Source organism: Tamandua tetradactyla, chromosome 10 (assembly GCF_023851605.1).
Source record: "Tamandua tetradactyla isolate mTamTet1 chromosome 10, mTamTet1.pri, whole genome shotgun sequence".
NCBI lineage: Eukaryota > Metazoa > Chordata > Mammalia > Pilosa > Myrmecophagidae > Tamandua > Tamandua tetradactyla.
In genome coordinates, this window is record NC_135336.1 from 83,997,461 (window position 1) to 84,016,363 (window position 18,903).

Consider the following 18,903-nt stretch of genomic DNA (forward strand, 5'->3'; position numbering starts at 1 on the left):
ATTTTTCTGCCCCAATAACTCCCTTTCCTCTGCAAGTATTCACTGATTATCCAGCATATGTAATAATCCCAGTATGAAGGTTAAAAAAAGCATTGACTTGTAGTGGGGTGTAGAGCTGCTAATAAAGAAGCATTCTGAGAACTAAGTCCTAATTCCTGTAACTACTTTTTTTATTTCTCTAATATTTTTATTCTACTAAAACTATCCAAAAGAATACATTTTACTAAATGCATATATGGCCTAATTTTTATATGGAAAACTTCCACAAATAATTCTCTAAATACTAGATAAGTCAAGAATTTTGATTTATATTTTAAACATACACTATAACACATCCTTTTTATCTCTATTAAAAAGAAATCACGTGTTCGCTTAGGCAGCACATATGCTAAAATTGGAACCATACAGAGAAGATTAGCATGGCCCCTGCACAAGGATGACGCACACATTTATGAAGCGTTCCATATTAAAAAATAAAAAATCAGGAAAAATAAATGAATAAATAAATAAATCAGTGCAGGCGATGGTGGTGCAGTGGCAGAGTTCTCGCCTGCCATGCTGGAGGCCTGGGTTAGATTCCTGGTGCCTGCCTCATGCAAAAAAAAAAAAAAAAATCAGGGCACATAGGTGGTACTACAGTAGAATGCTTACCTTCCGTGTGGGAGACCTGGGTTTGATTCCATGACCATGCAACTCCTCCAAAAAAGCAATAACAACATATCACCCATATTCCACAAGGATTGTTAACAATTATAACCAGTTTATATGAAAATTTTATTTGAATGGCTCAAATGGAATTTGCAAGTGAGGACTTTTTGCTGAGCAAATTCATGAAACTCTTAAAAGATTGTTAGGAATGTGTAGCTTAGTTTGTCAGTTTCATTTTTCATGTCTGGTAAAAATGCTATTTTGATAAATAAAGATGACTTGCATGGTATTTATTACACCGTAATTTTTATTTTAAAGACTCCGCTAGCCATAGATGTGTGTCTTTTTCTGAACTCTCAAGTAAATTCCAATGGTCTATATATTCTGTCTTTGTGCCAGTACCATGGTTTTTGTTTGTTTGTTTAAAATTCCATGTTGTTTTGATCACTATAGCTTTCAGGATACGTTTTGAATCTGGAAGTACGAATCCTCTAACTTCATTCCTCTTTTTTAAGATAGCTTTGGACATTTGAGCTCTTAGCCTCTCAAATAAACTTGATGATGGGCTTTTTTGTTTTTGCAAAGAAGGCTGTTAGAGTTTTATTGGGCTTGCGTTGAATCTGGAAAACATTTTTCAGATGTAGAATTGACATCTTGACTATATTTAGTCTTCCAATCAATAAACATTGTAAGCCTTTCCATTTATTTTAGGCCTTTGACATTTTGGTAATATTTTATAGTTTTCCTTTTACAAGTCTTTTACATCCTTGGTTAAATTCTTTCTTTCAATGTGGTGTAGTACATTGATTTTCTTATGTTGAACCATCCTTGCATACCAATGATAAATTCCACAAAATCATTGTATATAATTATTTCAACATGCTGTTGGATTTGATTTGCTTGTATTTTGTTGAACATGTGTGCATCTATATTCATATCAGATATGTCTGTAATTTTCTGTTCTTGTGAATCTTTATTTGGCTATGGAATTAGGGTGATCTTGGCCTCGTAGAATGAGTTAAATTTTTGGAAGACTTTGAGAAGGATTGATGCTTATTTTTTTAGAGTATTTGGTAGAATTCATTTCTGATGCCATCTGATGTTGGGTTTTTCTTTATTGACAGGCTTTCAATGACTGATTCAATCTCTTTATTTTTAATTGGTCTGTTAGGATCTTCTGTTTCTTCTAGGGTCAGTGTAGGTTGTTTGCGAGTTTCTAGGAACTTGCCTATTTCATTTAGGTTGTCTAATTTGTTGGTATATGGTTGTTCATAGTATCCTCTTATGATCCTTTCTGTTTTTGTAAAATCAATAGCAATGCCCCACTTTCATTTCTGATTTTAATTATTTGCATCCTCTCTCTTCTTTTCTTTGTGAGTCTGGCTAGAGATTTGTAGATATCGTTGATCTTTCCAAACAAACAACTTTTGATTTTGTTACTAGTACTGCTTTTTAAAATCTTTATTCTATTGATTTTTGCAATAATCATTGTTATTTCTTTCCTTCTGCTTGCTTCAGGTTTAGCTCGCTTTCTTTTTCTAATTCAACCAGGTGCACCATTAGGTCTCTGATTGGAGCTCTTTCTCCTTTTTTTAACATAAAGCATTTACAACTGGGAATTTTCCTCTGAGCTATGCCTTCCTTGTGTCCCATAATCATGATGCTGTATTCTCATTTTCAATTGTCTCAAGATATTTCCTGATGTCCCCTGTGATTATCTCTCTGACCCACTGATTATTAGAGTGTGTTGGTTTAACTCCCATATATTTCGGATATTCTAGTTTCCATCTGTTATTGATTTCCAGCTTCGTTCCACTGTGGTCAGAAAAGATGTTTTGTATAATTTCAATCTTCTCAAATTTGTTGTGTGACCCAGAATGTGGTCTGTCCTAAAGAATGATCTACGTATACTTGAGAAGCATGTTTATCTTGCTGTTTGAGAGTGCTGTGTCCTGTATATAACAGTTAGGTTTTGTTCCTTTTTCATATTGTTCAAGTTCTCTCTGTTCTTATTGATCTTCTGTCTAGACGTACTGTCTGTTGAAGAAAGTGGTGTATTGAAGTCTCCAACTATTTTTGTAGAGGTATCTAATTCTGCCTTCAGTTTTGCTAGTATTTGCTTCACATATTTTGGGGCATTGTGGTAAGGTACTCCAGTGTTGATGATTGTTATTTCATCATGCTTTATTGAATCTTCTAGCAATGTATAGTGTCCTTTCCTGTTTCTTATAACAGATTTTGATTTAAAGTTTACATTGTCTGATATAAATATAACTACCCCAGGTCTCTTTTGATTATGATTCGCAAGGATCACCTTTTTCCATTCTTTCATTTTCAACTTATTTGTTTCTTTGGATCTAAAGTGAATCTCTTGAAAACTGCATATAGTGGAATCATATTTTTTTATCCACTTTGCCAACCTGTGCTTGGCTGGACAGTTTAACCCACTAGAATTTGGTGTTTTTACTGATAAGGCAGTAAATTTTTCAGTCATTTTGTCATTTTTTTTTAATATCTTTTATACTTTGTATCTCTCTTTTCCTTTATTGCAGCCCCATCTGTGTTTAGTTGATCTTTTTTATGTAACTGACTGATCCCTTTATCATTTGCATTTCTGTATTTAAAAAGTCCTTCCTTTGTGGTTGCATTAAACAACCTAAATTTATAAACTACTAGTTTGAAAAGATACCAACTTTATTTCAATAGCACACACATTCTCTCCTCCCATATCCTTCCAGTCCCTCTCTTTAAATTGTTTTTGTCACAAATTACATCTTTATATTTTGCATGCCCATCATAAGGAAATATGATTATTTCTCATAGGAAATAAAGAGTAGAGAGCTGGGATAGATATACTAATGTTTCTTGTTAAACTTTCTAATTTTTATTTTTTGTTCAAACATTGTCTTCTTAATATCCTTTAGCTCTTTATCCATATTTAGCTCATTTATATTTATATTGTCCTATAACTCCTTGAATTGATTTAGGAGAGACATTTGAATTTCTTTGAGTGTTTTTTCCAAAGTCTATGTCTTCTCTAAAATTTTAATTTATTCCTTTGAATGAACTATATATTCCTGTTTCTGAGTATGACTTGTGATTTTTTTCCTGATGTCTGGGCATCTAATAATTTTAATGTACTAATGCTAAAAGTCAGTTTCCCACTCTTGCCTACAGTTTTATTGTAGATTGGCTCTGTGTCAATTTTCTTCAATGCTTGCTTCAGCTTATGCTGCACATTTAAAGAAACTCATGTTTAACTGCTCATATTTCTCAGGTCTTTTGAACCTGTTTCTTGTCCTGCATATGCAGGGCAACTGTTAGGATTTCCCCTTTTATGTGTAGATTTCATCTCCAAAAGATTTCCTTTCCTGTTTCTTCTCTTGGAATCCTTGTTTATTCTGTTCTTGTGCAGATGTTCCCCTAATGGCTGTAATTTGCCCCATTACTATCCCATGCTGAGTGGGATATTTTTTATTTACAATTTTCAGTCCTGGGGCGCATCTGTCCTTAGAGCAATTCAATTTTCACTTTTTTTCCAAGAAACTTTTCTGTCTCCAGTAACTTCCACATTGAAGTATCTCATCTTAAGGAGCCAGAAGGTGTTTTTTTCCTTTGAGAACTTAGTGTTTTTTTTTAAGGCACTGCAGTAAGTAGAGACCAGTTTATGTGTGTCCACTCCCTGCTAACAGTTCTTCCATGGGTCTTTTTTTGTTTCCTGGAGGCCCTTTTATATCCATACACCTGCAAACCACTTTGGCTTCCCTGTGGGTGGATGGGGTTTTGGGTTCCCTGCCTGAATGTGTGAGTTTACATTCAATGCCTAGAGTGGCTCTGTTGTCCAAGACCTTGGCAGGAAGTTGGTGGGGCAGGATGTTACCACTGTGTGACTCTTAAACTATGCAGAACCAAGCGGAAGAAAAGGATCTGGACTGGCATATGAGTCATAGATCTCCTACCTTCTTTTTTAGTATTTTTTTTTTTCATCTAGCATTTGTGGAGTTTTTCTTCATTCCATATCATCTTTCATAGTTCCGAACAAATGGATTTGCCCTTTCCTTGGTTGTTTCTGAGGGAAAATTTTCTGGGGATTTTTTTAATTGCCATCTTCATGACATCATCTCCATTTTAGATTAGACTTAGTTTTTTATGACATGCTTTGTCAAATTTAAAGAGCCCACCATTATTTAAAGAAACAGAATTCAAAACCTTCTCATCCCTTATTTCCAATCACAAGAATCGGTATCTCTAACTACCTAGATATATGAACTTGAGACCCATCCATCACCATTCACACCCATGTGATTTTAGATTTTGCCTCCTAAAAATTCTTTCAAATCTTCCCACTTATCTCCATTTCCATCAAGTTCACATTGCTTCAAACTCTCCTGCCATGTGACCAGGATTACTGGATATTTGCAGTGCAATCCACAGCTCTAATGTGGAATTTAAATTTATCAAGAGTTCATTTGTTTTTCATTTTTACAGAAATAGCTTTAAAATGACATTTTCTTCTTAATGTTTTCAATTATAATGAGATAGATTAATTGAATCACATTCTATTTACATCAGAAGACAGTTTAACAGATTATTATTCTAATATGGAAGCTACCTCTTCTCAAGTCAACATTATATGTCATTATTTCAACAAAAATATACATTGTAGAGGATGAAAAAAATGATTCTCTTTATCATAAAATCATTGCTTTTTCATTAGCATGTTTTTAATCAGATAACTCATTTACAGAACTTTACTGTCTGTATATATACTATAGGAAAATGATAGAAATCGATAAAGCATACTTTCCAATATGAATAAACAGGACTTATCTCTGTTTTCCCCACTAATTTCTTTTCACTAATACCTTGGTTTATTTGAAAAAGTAAGACAAATGAAAGGACATCTTGGTTAATTGACATTATTGAAGACCTGTGAATGATCTAGGACAGAACAACACAGAAAGTGAAAATTCATTGCTAATATCAGATAACACTAAATTTCTAGTCATAACCTTCATGGGGAGTCCCTCACTCAGGCTCCCCTCCCTCTGGCACTCACTGCCCATCACACTGTAGGGGCTCATCAACTCTTCTGCAATTTGTGTCTTCTCAAGGCACAAATACTCTTCTAACTCCCGCCTTTGCAGCAACAGAGAGAAATTGAACATTTTTTCACAATAAAAAGTCTCCATCCAAGGATGACTTTTCTTAACTTGTTATGTACTGTGATTTACCACTCCATTGCCTTGAATATCCAATTTTCTTTGAAACAAGGCCCAAATGCTTTACAGTCACATAATGAAAGTGTCCACCAGAGCATTTTCCTACATAAAATGATTATGATCTTTCAGCAACTCTCTTTGAATGCAGAAACAAATGTAGTTATTTTTAAATATTTTCTTTTTGTTTTTCACAACTTCAGCATTAAAAAGAAAACTTTCTAATATGTCTGAAGTGGTATAACATTGTAGCTTTGATTTGCATTTCCCTGATGGCTAATGATGTTGAGCATCTTTTCATGTGCTTTCTGGCCTTTTTGCTTATCTTCTTTAGAGAGATGTCAGTTCAAGTCTTTTGTCTTTTTTTTTTTTAACTGGGGTGTTTGCCTCTTTATTGTTAAGTCGAAGGATTTTTTTATGTGTTCTGGATCTTAAACCTTTATTGGATATGATAAAATCCCTTGAGGCACAAAAGTTTTTAATTTTGATAACTATTTGCATAAAATATTATTCTTAAGTAGCAAACATATAGCACAAATATAATAAACATATGGCATAAATATATAGATCAATAATTAGCCAAGGCATTAAAATGGGTCCTGACTTGAAAATTTTAGGAAGTAAAAATATTATTTCTAGTAAGAATTTGTGTCTTGGTTTGAAGATATCTTGTGGAAATATCATGTAAATCTATATTTCTATTAGGAAGAAAAATGATGAAGTGCACATATTCATTTGAAAGGCTATCCCATTTTTCCTTAAAAAAAAAAAAAATAGACACCTAAAAGGAGCAATGAATATAAAGATCCCTGGATTCAAAATAAAATAAAATCAGACTATTGACAATAAGTGAGCAAATATGATGCTATTTAGTTAATTTCTTAGGATTCTTTGCAACATCAGACATACTTACATACACTTACCAAAATACTATATTGGGTGTTAACATTACTTACAGAATTTACTACTATCTAATATAGTATCAGGACAACCAGATGTTAGAAATTTTATTCTTTAAACATAGGATGTCTTCATGTGTGTATTATTTCCTACTTATTTATTCTTGAATTTACTTAGCTCATATGACAGAGACGATTTGCAGTATTTTTCTTGTCACTGAATAAAATCTGCCCAGCTGAGAAGAATCAGCAAGAACAGCTACAGCTAATGAGTAGTTAATGCTGTTTACCATGCAATTATCTTGCCTGAAATAACAGGATTATGTATAGCATTTGATAGGATAATTTATGGAATATTATCCTCTTTTTTAAAGGTTTTATCTTAAATCATACTAAATGCATTTTGACAGTAGCTTTTAAGTTTCTAATTAACCTATGAAGAATTTTTGAAGTTTTTTTCTCACATGTCACTTTTCTATATTTTCTTCCGGTTGCTATTTGCTTTTTTCTAATAAAAGCACAGCAGTACTATCTTTCAATTTTTGTGAAAATTTCTTGTGTAAGGAGACTTGAGGAATGGTGAATAAGATTTCACATGGTTCATTCAATCTTTTCATACTCAGGTAACTGAACCAAGATGTTATCCATTAATAATAATGATGAAAATGCATTTATTGTTTACATTTATGGAATACTTGCCATAGGCCAGTCTCTGTTCCAAACACATTACATTTGTTAAATAATTACAAATCAATTGTTGTCATTAAATCAGATTTGAGAAAGAATGATCTAATCCAAGTTAAATGCTGAACACTGTCACTAAAACAGCCAGATAAAATTGATAATCTCACAGTAGTTTTTGATACTTGAGCACAATTTCTATCCCTTTAAAGAAAAATGGAACCCCTTATGACACCAATCCACATTTCATGGAGATAAAAAGTCAACGTATTGTCCCTTGTGTCCCAAGAATTTGTTTTCCATATTAATGGCTCAGGGTCATTTTAGGTCAGACCCCAAAAATAACATTGTAGGATCTTCAATAATTTTAGATTGTGCAAAATTGATTTATCTTTCCTTTTCTGTGGGTTTTATTTATTTCCCATGTGGACAAAATAATATGTATTCAAAATAGGCGTAGAGTGCAGGGATTTGTTCTGAACAATATGATACAGGTTTGCTTACCCAGCAAATTTTCCCATCACTTTTGGTTCCAGCAGTTAAGATTTTCTTAATGCCATAAGCCAATTCAAGCTTTCATCCTTATTCCATGAAAGTAAAGAACAAAAGAAAGAAGAAGAAAGTTAACTTCAGCAAATCATTTACATTCAAAAGAAATAATTTGTTTGTTGTGTCTTGCACAAATAATAAACTCCAAAGAGAACTACTCAGAGGCAAGCTGAATGGTTTGATTTGTTTGGACCTCTAAGGAATCAGAATACTTTCTTTTATACTTAAAATAAGTAATAACTCAGCAAACATAGTTTTAAAAATCCAGCAAATGGTTTTCTTTCATTTTTTTTAGGTTATACCCATAACCTTATACTAATAAATCCTAAACTATTCAGACTAAAATTCTAAGTAATTATTAATGACACATATATGTCCCACTTTAAATGGTACATATCTGGCTAATAAACTTTACAGGATTCTTTCACTATTTTACTACATTGGCCCATTTATTTCCGTAAGTATACATCTCATAATTTCTCCCTTTTACAAAAGTTTACTGTGACTTCAATTTTCCTTCACAGTTGATAGTCCTTCTTCTCAAGAAGAGAAATGATTTGGGAAATGATGTGGAATAGGATTCCCCTGCTGATTTCAATATAGAAGATGCCATGAGATGGAACCTGCCTGGGGGTCCCTGCTAATCTTTAATATTCCATCAGCATTGCCAAAACGAGTCTCCAAACTGGCAGCTTTTCCTATTTCTTTCCCCATGTAGGAAATACCGTTATTATCTCGGAATGAGATTTTCATAAAATAGTGACTGTACCCTCATACTTTCTGAGTTCATGATGAAAGAATTCATTCATTCATCCATTCATTCTTATGTTCACACATATGCACAAGTATAAATGCATTTATCGTGCCCGCTCTCTACTAAGACATATCAAAAATGTATGTTAAATTTTAAGACAGATGTTAAAAGTCTACTAAGACTTTTTGTTTGTTTGATGAGACTAGCCAGTTTATAAACCACAAATATGATTTTAGCAAATGTAATTTCAGTAGTTACGCTAAAGTTGGAATGGAAATGAATATAACATATGTATCAAAGACATCCGTGGAACTCATCACATTCAAGTTAAATGCCATTTGTCTTATGTTCCATTTTTTTAATATCTGAGACTAATGCAACCATTAGAATACTTCTGTCTCTGTTCATTGATAGCATTTATTAACATAATTTTAAAGCAGACAGCATAAGAACTGCATGTGCACATATATACTAAAAGAGACTGAGAAATTCACTTATAATTTCCAGTAATTTCATCAGGCATATAGTAAAATGAGGACAATTTTTTTATCTCTATTTCCCTCAACTTTCTCCTGCCCCTCCTTTGAGTTCTATCTACTTTCAGACTCCATTTTTCACTCAAGTTTCTAGAATTCTTTGAAAAATATCTGACACACTAATTCAAATATAATTATTAGTGCCAATGAATTTTTTCTTACAAAGTATTTGCATTTTTAAGCAAATTTGCAGAGACACAAAGTAGATTAGAGCTTATCAAGGGATGAAGGGAAGGGGAATTTGCTTAGTGGGTATATAGGGTTTCTCAATAAAATTTCTAATTTAAACAGGCAACATGCAAACTCAGAAAAGCTTGTTTTGCATTTTAAAGAAATTCTTAACGAGAAACTTTAAACTTCCTTGGCACTTTTTGAGAGATGATACCCTAGTGGATGCACAACTTTCAAATTAAGCCAATAAGAAACTGCTGCTCATGTCTATGTCAAGGCTAGCCGGGAAACTAATTGCATAAAAGCAAATGATCCCATAAAAAGATGATCAGATGCATGTGAGCAATACTTCTCAATGAAAATATTCAATCTAAGTCACTCTGACCCCAAATGGCTTTTTCTTTGTTCATCAATGTTTAAAGTAGCTCTATTCACAATTGCCAAGAAGTAGAAGCACACACAGTGTCCATTAATGGATAAATGGGCAAACAGAATGTGGAATATACATACAACAGAATGCTATTCAGTCATAAAAAGGAATGGAGTTCTGATCTACATAACAACACAGATGAACCCTGAGGACATATGCCAAGAGAAATAAGTCAGACACAAAAGGACAAACCTTGTATGATGTCACTTATATGAAATAAATAGAATTTGCAAAATCACAGATGCAGAAAGTAAAATCCCAATTACCAGAGATGGGTTAGGGAAATAGAGAATTATTGTTTAATTGATGTAGAGTGCTTTGGGTGAAGGAAAAGTTTTGGTAATAGGTGATGATGATGGTAACACAATATATGAATGTAATTAATGCTACTGAGCTGTATGCTTGAAGGTGGTTAAAATAGGTAATGTTTCATTGTATATTCTCCCAACTGACTTTTGCAGTTTTACTATTTTAGAGGTAACATGAGGCAGTGAAAAATCCTAGACCCAAGAATTAAGTGTAATTTTGCCTCTGTCCCTTATTGACTGCCTTGCCCAAAATAATAAAATTAAGCTCTCTGGGTCTCAGGCTTCTAGAACAGTTGGGCAGCTATTGCCCATAGCCCAAATCTGACTCACCACCTGTTATTGTATATAACATTTTATTGAAACACAGTCACACTCATTTATATATGTATTCTGTGTGACTGTTTGCACCCTACAATGACGGAGTAAAGTAGTTACAACAGAGACTACATGATCTTCAAGGCTTAAAATATTTATTATTTGTTATTTCAGAGAAAAAATTTACTGAATCCTCCTCTAGAAGTTGCCAAATCCATGGAGAAGGTCTCCCTGCAACACATTGCGTTATTGACCACAACCTCTCTCTTAAAACTTGTTTTAATTCTTTGATTCCATTTCCTCCTGTATATCTCCTATCTCTATTGAGAATTCCTTTAAAATTATTTCCCTCTAGCCTTTAAATTTTAATGGTCACCAATGTTTCATCCTTAAGTCTTCTAATTTTCAACTTCATGCTCTCTTACAAAATCTCATCCCTCATTCCTCAAAGCTAAAATAACATCCCTGATATGCCAACACATTCCATTCTTCTATCACAATACTTAATATGAAGTATTCTAACAAATGATGGTGAGTTTTTTAAGCTGTTCCCATTTGGCCATGCCCTTAGTACATGATAAGCAGTACAATTTATGGAGTACTTATTAAATACTTGTGGAACAAGTAGAGTAGACTGGATTTCCACTCCAAGTCTCCTTTTTAAAATTAAATTGGAGAGTGGACTTTTCTTCCTCTCCTGAGTTTTCAGTCTAACATCCCTTAAGAAAAATATAAAAATGTCCTAAATGGACTGATTCACCAAGACACTGGAACTTGGATGATTGTTTAGGTTCTCTTCCATGAGTTGGTAAGATAAATACAACAATTATACAAATGTATCCTACTAAAGTGAAGTTAAAATGTTCCAAAAGAAAAGACGAAAAAATGGAGAGATTTTCATGGCAGTAGTTTAAGAAAACTAAATAGTATACATTCTGGATAACAAGAGGAATGAAAGATAACCAAAGCATTCTAGACCTCAGTCCCTCCACATAACAAGGAAAACAACAATGATATCCTAATATTAGTCTGTACGCCTTTACCAGTTTGGAAGGATTATGTCCCTTAGAAAAGGCATGTTTTAACCCTGATCCATTTTGTGGAGGCAGCCATTTCTTTTAATCCCTATTCAGTACTGTAGATTGGAAACTTGATTGGATTGTCTCCTCAGAGATATGACACACCTAATTGTGACTATTAACCTTTGATTAGAGGGAGATGTGACTCCACCCTTTCCAGATGGGTCTTGATTAGTTTAATAGAATCCTTTAAAAAAGGAAAAATTTTAGAGCCACAAGATCTATGAAAGTTGGAGAGCCATTAGAACCACAGAGCCCACACAGCCAGAGACTTTTGGAGATGAAGAGGGAAAACACCCCCCAGGGAGCTTCATGAAAGAAGAAGCCTGAAGACAGAGCTAGCACATATTTGCCATGTGCCTTTCCAGTTGAGAGAGAAACCTGAACTTCATTGACTTTTCTTGAGTGAAGGTAACCTGTTGTTGGTGCCTTAATTTGGACTTTTTTTTTTTTTTTCACACGAGCAGGCACCAGGAATTGACCCCAGGTCCTCAGGCATGGCAGGCAAGCACTCTTACCTGCTGAGCCACCATGGCCCGCAATTTGGACATTTTTATCGACTTACTTTAATTGGGACATTTTCACAGCTTTTGAACTGTAACTAGCAACTTAATGAATTCCCCTTTTTAAAAAGCCATTCGTTTCTGTTATATCGCATTCTGGCAGCTAGCAAACTAGAACAACCCCTATAGAAACAAATTATCAAGTGTGTAGAAATGAAATAGTTCAATTTTTACTTTTTATGCCATATACACATGAACACAGGTCTATATACTCCTTTCTGTAGAAGTCCCTACTACCTTAAAGCTTAACTCTTAAAAAGAAATTTTGTGTCTTGTGATACCCAAAGCAATATCCAACTGAAAAGCCTGCAAGAACGATTGCCAAATACATGCAAGAATTCTTGGCAAGTATAAAGGGTTTAAATCTTAAAGCATACTGAGATGTGGTTCAAAGACCATAGCTGGTATTTGAAATAAATTTGCCTTACTCTTCCCCTTTTTTCTGAACAAATTTACAGAGTCTGGATTATGCGTAATATGTCTTGTCATTGAAACACCAGCCAACCCGAAATTATAGTTTGCTTGCAAATAAAATACAAGCTAAGAGAAATATAGAAACATAATTATGGAAGACATTATAATATGGAAAAAGAGACTAAGCCTTATTGAAATGTCATTCCTGGGCATTAACAGCAGTTCCAGAATTAATAACATAACAGGTGACTGCTCTAAGAACCATAACAGAAATTAAATTTTCATTTATGAACAGGATTAATGAGGTAACATAAAAGGATTGGGTTTGGGTTTTACTGCTACTGAAGATTAATAATTGCCTAAAGTATACACTCAGAATTAAGAAGCATATTTGGTTGTAGAAAAAGATAATTCATCTGGTGTTAAACACTTTTTTAACCTAAGACTGTAATCATAACATGAAATGAATTCAATTTCCATTTCACCATCACTGGGGTTAAACTATTCCCATTAATGCTATCTCATTATAAGTGTTGGAGAAGTAAAAGTTCCTTTTCCGAAAGTAAAAATGGAATTTAAATGGACAAAAATATATACAAGGTAATTTTATTAAAAGGATTCCTTGGCAATACAAATATTCAATACAGTATGCTCATGGCAGTTTAGCATCTATAAGGAGATTTCAGTTGTCATGAAAAAAATGACAGTAGAGTTTTAGAAGCTATTTTAAGGTGACTGTAGAATTTTATCCTGATTTTAGTTTCCATGGATTTTAAAATTTATTTTATACTGTTCAAATTCTAAATATGAATGGTAGATTGAATAGTGTACACTACTCACTATATGTTCTTGATCTGCATTCTGATGATTTTGACCCAATCATAAAGTGGATTTCTCCAAGGTCTTACCCTAAGTTGTGGCCCGGCTGAATCAGGTTGGGCTTTAACCCATGCTACTGGAGTCCTTTATAAGCAAGGTGAAAGTCAAATAAAGAGAGAAGCTAGAGGGAGCAGCTACAAACTAGAGGCCAACAGAATGCAGAAGAGAAAGGAAAAGACACCAGCATGTGCACTGCTATATGACAGGAAAGCCAAGGACAAGTTTTGTTGGCAGCTAGCCCTGCAACACCAGTTTTCTGGAAGAAAACCTCACTTTGCTGATGCCTCAGTTTTGGACATCTCTTAACCGTAAAATGCAAGACAATAATTTCCTACTGTTTAAGCCAACCTATTATATCGTATTTGTTTTAACAGCTAGGAAACTAAGACAGAAATAGGATTCTGCTATTACAAATACCTAAAAACGTGGAAACAGCTTTGAAATTGGACAATTAGTAGAGCCTGGAAAAGTCATGAGGTGCTTGATAGAAAATGCCTTGATTGCTTTGAAGAAACTAATAGTGAAAATATGAACATGAGAGACACTTCCAATAAGACCTAAGAATAAAAGGATGAGTATGTTATTGAAAACTGGAATAAGGTTATCCTTGATATACAGTAGCAGGAAACTTGGAAGAAGTTTTTGTATTCTGATTGTGTTAATTAGATTCAGTTGTCAACTTGGCCAGGTGGGCATACCTAGTTTTGTTGCTGCGGACATAAGCCAATGGTACATGAACCTCATCTGTTGCTAATTACATCTGCAGTCGGCTAGGAGGCGTGTCTGCTGCAATGAGTGACGTTTGACTTAATTGGCTGGTGCTTAAATGAGAGAGCTCAACATAGCATAGTCTAAGTAGCTCGGCTTTCCTCATCTCAGCACACGCAGCTCAGCCCAGGCCTTTGGAGATGCAGAAAGAAGTTACCCCGGGGAAGTTGTTGGAACCCAGGGGCCTGGAGGGAAGACCAGCAGAGACCATCCTGTGCCTTCCACATAAGAAAGAACCTCAGTGGAAAGTTAGCTAGCTGCCTTTCCTCTGAAGAACTAACAAAATAAATCCCCTTTTGTTAAAAGCCAATCCGTCTCTGGTGTGTTGCATTCTGGCAGCTAGCAAACTAGAACACTGATGTTGGATGGAAGGCAGAACCTGTGAGGGATAAACCTGGATATTTAGCTTAGAGGATTTTGTAATTAGGAGTAAAAGGTACAGACTTGTTTCTCCTTGCAGCATATGTAAAATGTGAGAGGAAAGGGATAAGATGATAATTAAATTCTTAAATAAAAAATAACAAGAAATTAATTGTTGTGAAAATTCTCATCCTATCCAAGTAGCATGCTCTGAGCCTAAGGCCAGAAGTGGCTTTATCATTGACCCCCTTAGTTTTGAGAAATGAGTCCCCAGAGGATAGGGTTCCATGAGAGCGTTTGGTTGAATAGGGATACAGTCAGTCATTTCAACAGAAGTCAGTATTGGCACTACAATTATCTACAAAGGATCTGTGGAATGTTCTTATATCTTATGGTTTAGACCTGCTTGAACTGAAGTCAAAGCCAAAAAAGATTTTGCAAAATTTTTATGAACAGAACCATTGCCAGCCTGGACTGAAAAGGACTAATTGAAAGAAGAATGACTTTATGAGCAGAACCATGGAAGTAAAGGTCTGGACCAAAAAGATTTCCTTGGGCCAAGAAGGGAGGCCCACCCATGTATCCAGAAAGGGAAGATTCACCTCTGTGTTTGAAGATAGCAGGCCATGTTCCCAGCACTTGTGGGTATGAGCCCTGAGCCCCATTGTTCAGAAAGATTGCTGCCATCCCAATCATCATAGATGGTGGGGTCTCTACCCCAATGTTCAGAGAGAGCATAGCTGCCACAAGAGTGCTTGACAGATAGTGGGGCTGCTCTCTAGCAGATCCAGAGGACAAAGCATCAAGCTACAGATATCTCTCCAATCTTGAGATCTAATGGACTTTACCCTACTGGATTCTGGAGTTGTTTGTGACTCATGAACCCTGTTCTCTTTCTAATTTCTCCTTTATGGAATGGATACATCTATCCTATAGATGTACCTCTACTGTATTGTGGAAACAGATAACATGTTTAGGTTTCACAGGTCCTTCAAACAGGGATTTATTGCCCCATGATGGATCACACTCTTAGGTTATTGTTATGAATCTTTGTATCCTAAATCATGAAATATTCTAAAATAGCGTAAGCTTTTTGGTATGTGTGCTGGTTTGAAACTGTTATGCACCCCATAAAAAGCCAAGTTCTCTTAATTCTTCTCTGTGGGGACAGACCTATTGTTGGGTGGGAACTTTTGATTAGGTTGTTTCCATGGAGATGTGAACCAGCCAATTCAAGGTGGGTCTTAATTTTTTACTTGAGTCCTTTAAGAAAGCTCATGCAGAGAGAAAGAGAGGGCTCAGAAGAAAATGCCCTTGGAGAAGCAAAGAGAGAAAGAAATGCCCAGAGACATTTTGGAGACAACCATTGAAACCAGAACCAGGAGAGTAGGACCTGCAGATGTCACTATGAGTCTTCCCATGTGGCAGAGGAACACCAGATGTTATGGCCTTTCTGTAGAAAAGGTATCTTACTCTTGATGCCTTAATTTGGACATTTTCATGTCCAGCACTTGGAGGAATGAACCTTGAGCCCCATTGCTCAGAACTGTAAATTTGTAACCTAATAAATCCCCATGGAAAAGGACAACCCATTTCTAATATTTTGCATTCTGACAGCTTTAGCAAATGAAATAGTATGTTATAATGGAATTAATGCATTTTGCATGTGGGAAGAATATGTCTGAAGAACATGTACTTTGGTGTCCAGAGAGTGGAGTGTGGTAGACTGAATTGCATACCGCAGTTTGGAAATGTTCTTGGTTCTGGTTCACATTCTGGCAAGTTTGAACCCATTGTAAATAGGATATCTTGAAGATATTGCTCCCAATTACTGGAGTCCTGGAGTCCTTTATAAGCAGAACAAAAATTCATAATGAGAGTAAGCCAAGGGAAGAGGCTGATAGCCAATGGAGCCCAGAGGTGAAAGGAGCAGACATCATTGTGTGCATTGTCATGTTACAGAAAAGCTAAGGACCAAGGTCACTCACAGGAAGCCCTAGAATGCCAAAGTCATGGGGAAGAAAGTATTGCATTGGTGGTGCCTTGATTTTGGATTTCTTTTAGTCCCCCACCCCCACCCCCCCTATACACACAAACCCCTCTCCATGATCTTGGATTACTAGAAAATATATGGCAAAAAGGTTTTGTTGTAGTAGGCACTATTGTTTATCATTTTCTTAGGCTTGATGCAGTTGAGAAGATGATACTGTATAGTCAGTGCTCCTCGTTTCCAGACTCTGATCTAAAACATCTTTGTTCTAAGTATTTGAAATCATTAAGCCTGAACCAAAGACTCTGAGGAACAAGTTGTGATGTTAGAGAAGGGAATGTTGGAATTTAACTGCTCATTGTTTGTTAGTTTCAGCTAATTCCCAATTATTCTGTCTTATCTCTCACCTTGTCTTTTTTGGGGCACATGGTCCATCCAGTTTGTTTCTGAGTTCTGCCGGTTCACACCGTCACTTCCTCTAAAGACATTGAACTTCCCATTTTACACACTCTGCTAAATCCAGGCTCACCATTTAGTAATCCTGACATCCACCTAGTTTTCAAAAATATTTTGACCACTATTTACTGCTATTTATTCTTCTTTGTCCTTGTATATTTGTACATTTTTAAAATTCTCTCTACAAGGTCTGTAAAGGAAACAGAGAAAAATGCAGCTTTGTCCCGCTGAAACTTTACTTATCAGTTGAGGCTACCAACAAATTTCATCTTGCTAGCTCTAATTTAGGTATCTTGTCCTCATCTTATATGTCTCCTCATTTAGTATTATTGATTAATACCTTTTCCTTGAAGCACACACCTCTTTGATCTTTAATGGGACCACTCAATCCATATTCTCTTTTACCATCTCTGGCAGTTCTTTCTCACTCTCACAGTGGTTCTACCATAAAAGAAACATCAGTGGGCACAAAATCAACAAGTGCTTTTGATAGTTGAAATATTTGATTTTATTTAATTATATTTTAAATAATCAAGTATATAGGAGAAGTAAATAAAATAACAAGGACACATACAAACAAAACTGGTAAATTTGATAAAAAACAGAAGATGCTTGTTTAGAACTATGTTTACTTATTTTATTTTTTAACTGATAATTTTTTCTTGTATTTTACACATCTTTTGTTAAATACATCCTTTATTAGTTCTTCCACTAGTGTTTTAGTAGCAAATTCTCAATCCTTATTTATCTTAAAATGCCTTTCTTTCACATTTACTCAATTGATAATTTAGCTAGAAATAAGATAAGTTGGCAGCTATTTTTCACAGTATTTTTTAAAATTTGGCCCATTAACTCCTATTGCTACCTGTAAGAAATATCATGTCCATTTAAAATTTTTCTTTTTAAGCAATTCACTGTTTTTATGATGACTTTAAAGTATTCCCCCTGTCTTCAGTAATAGACAAAATAAAATGTGAATAAAATATTCCATTCCATATAAAGTTTGAATATATGAAAAACAATGCTTTATTTTGTTTGTGAGTGATTCATGACTGAATCATTTTCTCATCCATGGTGGTGCACCAGCTTATAAGCTGTGGATGATAAAGTAAAGTAAGGACTGCCATTGTGATCTGGTTAATCAGCCTATTCACATCAATACTTCAGCATGATTAAAATGAACCAAAACTGTTCTATAAGGAAAGAATTTGTAAGAAGTAGAAACAGGGTCAAAATCCCATTCAAGGAATCTACAATTCAACAATTCAAAGCAAATGTATGCCACAGAGATATTGATAAAAAAAAGTATTACAGATAAATGTTTAAAAATAGGCCAATGAGAAAGAAGTCTTGGTTCAAAAATGTCTGTTGAGTCTTTAATGTGTGCCAAGCATTCTCCTAGAAACAGGGTTACTTACCCAGATGAAAACAGTAATGCCCAAACCCCTGTAAAAACCTTCTATTCTCTGATGCGGACTTGAAGCAACAATAAACAAAGCCATATAAATATGCAATATATCATACAATCACAAGTTAGTGCTATGGAAGAATATACAGCCAGATAAGAGTTAGAGCTGGACAGTGTGGTAATGGTGGGGCCAGGGATTCTATAGCAGAAAGCAGCCAAGGAAGAGTTCTTTGATGTGGTCTCCCTGAAAGTAGAAAGGAAGCAAGCCATGTGGGACACTGAGCGGAAATGTTCCCGAGTTATGTGCTTGTCATGTTTGAAAAACTGCTGGGAGGCTAGAGTTGTTGCAGCAGAAAGGGAAGGAGAGAGTGTAGGAGAGGATATTAAGGAGTTGTGGGAGTGAATAAGGTTAAGTGGTAGTGCAGACATGTAGAGCTTTTAGGTCATAATTAGAATTTTAACTTATATTCAAAAGG

The 18,903-nt window shown here is 34.9% G+C and overlaps 1 non-coding gene across 1 annotated transcript; it reads left to right on the plus strand.

Annotated features, from left to right (window-relative positions):
• Positions 1-364: 364 nt before the first annotated feature.
• LOC143648938 (U6 spliceosomal RNA) lies at positions 365-471 on the plus strand. Its single transcript, XR_013158836.1, has one exon. It is a non-coding gene; the product is annotated as a U6 spliceosomal RNA (small nuclear RNA).
• Positions 472-18,903: the final 18,432 nt, after the last annotated feature.